The sequence below is a fragment of the Psammomys obesus genome, unplaced genomic scaffold (genome assembly GCF_907164565.1).
Source record: "Psammomys obesus unplaced genomic scaffold, mPsaObe1.curated_primary_1811, whole genome shotgun sequence".
Taxonomy (NCBI): domain Eukaryota; kingdom Metazoa; phylum Chordata; class Mammalia; order Rodentia; family Muridae; genus Psammomys; species Psammomys obesus.
In genome coordinates this window covers 8,069,289-8,073,958 of record NW_026585580.1, presented here as the reverse complement: position 1 = coordinate 8,073,958, position 4,670 = coordinate 8,069,289, and positions in this window count along the sequence as shown.

Sequence of the window (4,670 nt, the reverse complement as noted above, 5' to 3'; positions counted from 1 at the left end):
AAATAAAGCTGCTACAAACATGGTTGAGCAAATGTCCTTTTTGTGTACTTGAGCCTCTTTTGGGTATATGCCTAGGAGTGGTATGGCTGGATCTTGAGGAAGCGCTATTCCTAGTTGTCTGAGAAAGCGCCAGATTAATTTCCAGAGTGGTTGTACAAGTTTACATTCCCACCAGATGTGGAGAAGGGTTCCCCTTTCTCCACAACCTCTCCAGCATGTGTTGTCACTTGAGTTTTTCATCTTGGCCATTCTGATGGGTGTAAGGTGAAATCTCAGGGTTGTTTTTATTTGCATTTCCCTAATGGCTAATGAGGTTGAGCATTTCTTTAAGTGCTTCTCTGCCATTCGATATTCCTCTACAGAGAATTCTCTCTTTAGCTGTTCCCCATTTTTTAAGTGGATTACTTGGTTTGCTGCTTTTCAGCTTCTTTAGTTCTTTATATATACTGGATATGAGTCCTCTGTCAGATAAAGGGTTGGTGAAGATTCTTTCCCAATCTGTAGGCAGTCGCTTTGTTTAGATGATGGTGTCCTTTGCTTTACAGAAGCTTTTCAGTTTCATGAGGTCCCATTTATTGATTGTTGCTCTTAGAGCCTGTGCTGTTGGTGTTCTGTTCAGGAAGTTTTCTCCTGTACCAATGAGTTCTAGGGTATTCCCCACTTTTTTTCTAGCCGATTTAATGTGTCTGGTTTTATGTTGAGGCCTTTGATCCACTTGGACTTCAGTTTTGTGCAGGGTGATAAGTATGGATCTATTTTCATTTTTCTACATGTAGACATCCAGTTGGACCAGCACCATTTGTTGAAGATGCTATCTTTTTTCCATTGTATGGTTTTGGCATCTTTGTCAAAAATCTTTGTCCATAAGTGTGTGGGTTTTTTTTCTGGGTATTCTGTTCGGTTCCATTGATCCACCATTCTGTTTCTATGCCAGTACCATGCAGTTTTTATAACTGTTGCTCTATAGTCCAGCTTGAGATCAGGGCTGGAGATACCTCCCGAAGATCTTTTATTGTAGAGGATTGTTTTAGCAATTCTTGGTTTCTTGTTATTCCATTCAAAGTTCAGAATTTTTCTTTCCAGGTCTGTAAAGAATTGTGTTGGCAATTTGATGGGAATTGCATTAAATCTGTAGATTGCTTTTGGTAAGATGGCCATTTTTACTATGTTAATCCTGCCAAGCCATGAGCATGGGAGATCTTTCCATCTTCTCATATCTTCCTCTAATTCTTTCTTCAGAGACTTGAAATTTTTTTCATACAAGTCTTTGACTTGCTTGGTTAGGGTTACACCAAGGTACTTTATGTCATTTGTGGCTATTGTGAAGGGTTTTGTTTCTCTAAATTCTTTCTCAGCCCTTTTTTCTTTTGTATACAGGAGTGCTACTGATTTTTTTGAGTTAATCTTGTATCCGGCCACTTTGCTGAAGGTGTTTTTCAGCTGTAGGAATTCCCTGGTAGAGTTTTGGGGGTCACTCATGTATGCTATCATATCATCTGCAAATAGTGATAATTTGACTTCTTCCTTTCCCATCTGTATCCCCTTGATCTCCTTCAACTGTCTAATTGTTCTAGCAAGGACTTCCAGCACTTCGTTGAAGAGATATGGAGAGAGTGGGCAGCCTTATCTTGTTCCTGATTTCAGTGGGATTGCTTTAAGTTTCTCTCCATTCAGTTTGATGTTGGCTATAGGCTTGCTGTATATCGCCTTTACTATGTTTAGATATGTGCCTTGTATCCCTGATCTCTCCAGTACTTTAAACATGAATGGGTGTTGGATTTTGTCAAATGCTTTTTCAGCATCTATGGAGATTATCATGTGTTTTTTTCTTTCAGTTTGTTAATATGGTGCATCACATTGATGGATTTCCATATATTGAACCACCCCTGCATACCTGGGATGAAGCCTACTTGGCCATAGTGGATAATATCTTTGATGTGTTCTTGTATTAGGTTTGCAAGTACTTTGTTAAGTATTTTTGCATCAATGTTAATAAGGGAGATTGGCCTGAAATTCTCTTTCTCTGTTGAGTCTTTGTGAAGGTAGGTACCAAGGTGACTGTGGCTTCATAGAATGAGTTTGGTAATATTCCTTCTGTTTCTATTTTGTGGAATAGTTTGAAAAGAATTGGAGTTAGCTCTTCTTTGAAGGTCTGGTAGAATTCTATGCTGAAGCCATCTGGTCCTGGGCTTTTTTTTGGATGGGAGACTTTTGATGACTGCTTCTATTTCTTTGGGGGATATAGGACTATTTACTTGATTTACCTGGTCCTGATTCAACTTTGGAAGTCAAATCGATCAAGAAAATTGTCCATTTCATTTAGATTTTCAAATTTTGTGGCATATAGACTTTTGAAGTAAGTCCTAATGATTGTTTGGATTTCCTCAGTGTCTGTAGTTATGTCCCCCTTTTCATTTCTGATTTTGTTGATTTGGGTGGTGTCTCTCTACCTTTTAGTTAGCTTGGCTAAGGGTTTGTCGATCTTGTTGATTTTCTCAAAGAACCAGCTCTTGGTTTCATTGATTCTTTGAATTGTTTTATTTGTTTCTTCTTATTGTTTTTGTTTTGTTTTTGTTGTTTGTTTGGTATTTTTGGCTGTGGTGGTTGTTATTTGTCCAATCAGGTGAAATTCTAATTTTTCCTCCCAGGAAGGCTAGATGCAAATGTTACTTTTATTAAAATGTTTTAATATTGCACAACAACCAAAAAGGCAGCATGTGGCACACATTGTCAAAAGAATGAGAGAAATGGTATAGATTAAATAATCTGAGTTCATATTCTAGTTCCCCATAAAAGTATAATGTTTCACATGAGAACTCAGTAAGTAAATAATACATTAGGTAATAGTTTGTGAATATGTTTGTTAGTAGTATATACTAGTCTAGTCTTATTATATTAGAAAATACAGTTTATATCCAGTTTAAAGCCATTTAATTCTTGAAATATATTCACTATCCATTATTTTTAAATGGGTGATTTTTGCAAATTCAGTGGACTAAGGGAAGGGGATGAGGGGAAGAAGAAGAGAGGGTGGGACTGCAGGAGTTGAGGGAGGGGCCTTCAGCAAATTGTGAATTAAAAAGAGAAATTGGGGCAGGAATACAATAGGATATAGGCGTGGGTGGGGGATGTGGGGAAGTTAGAAAAAGGAATCACAAAGACAGACTTCGAAAATGTAATCATGCTCATTTTAAAAGGAAAGTTATAAAAAAGGAGGCACATATGTGTGTGTATATGTTTGTCTGAGAGAGAGAGAGAGACGGGTTTTTAACACCTGTTTTGTACAACTTGCACAAGACTGTAGAGGTCAAAGTAAATATTTTTAACAGTAATTCAAAGGACTACATAGACAGTACATGAATACATTTTTAGTAAGAAAGATTAATACTTAGAGTTGTTAGCTTTAGGTTTATTTATTATCATCTTATAATAATTACTAATCTATTTTTGCTTCAATTTTCTTACCTTCCTACAACATATGGCTGGCATTCTGCAGAAGAATACTTCTTTAAACTAAATCACAGTACTTGGGTAATGAAATCAAAACAGATTATATAATATTTTAAACAGTGTGCTAAATATTAATTTATAGTAAATGTCAATTATATGATTTTCTTTTCTCCATTTATGTTCATATTTAGATATGAATAAAATTGCATACATATGTTTGTCAGTAATTATATATCCATTTTAAAAAGTGTAACCAAATAATTAAATAATAGTAATAATATTAAAGAATGAAGTACACTTTTTTGAATTATGTCAATTATAAAACATATAATTTAATGGATTTTGTCTTTTAAGTACCTTTTAAGAATCTTTTAAGCAAAAGGTACTATTCTTGAATAGGTTAGTTTATGTCATATATTTTTAAAACCGTAGATATAGGGAATGTTAAAATCTGAAATTTGATAATTGCTACAAATGTTGCCTAGTGATAATATAAATATGTAAAATTTGTTTCATATTGATTGGCAAGAGTTAGTTGTGAATTCTCACTCCCTTCAAAAAACAGACACAAAGAAATTACGGTAGGATGTAACCATGAAATAATAACCTATATTACGATTGAGCTATTTAAAATAAACCTTTTTGTGAAACAATGTCTTACTCCATGTCTCCACTAGCCTAGAACTCACTATGTATCACAGACTATCTTTGAACTCAGAGCACTTCCCTGATTCAGCCACCCAAGTGCTTACAGTGCCCAGAAAATCATGATGCCTGGTTGTAATTAAAACTTTGCCATTATACAAAATATGTGGCACAGCGAAGAGAATTCTCTATACAGAAATACTGAATGGAAGAGAAACACTTAAAGAAATGCTCAGTGTCCTCAGTTATCAGGGAAATGCAAATCAAAACAACCCCTAGATTTCACCTTATACCCTTCAGAATGGGTAAGATCAAAAAGTCAATTGACAATACATGCTGGAGAAGATGTGGATAAAGGGGAACCCTCCTCTATTGCTGGTGGGAATGCAAACTTGTACAACCACTTTGGAAATCAGTCTGGTGCTTTCTCAGACAATTAGGAGTAGTGCTTCCTCATGATCCAGCCATACCATTCCTAGGCATTTATCCAAAATATGCTCAAGTATACAAGGACATTTGTTCATCACGTTTGATTTTTATAATAGTAAGAATCGGGAAACAAACTAGATGTCCCT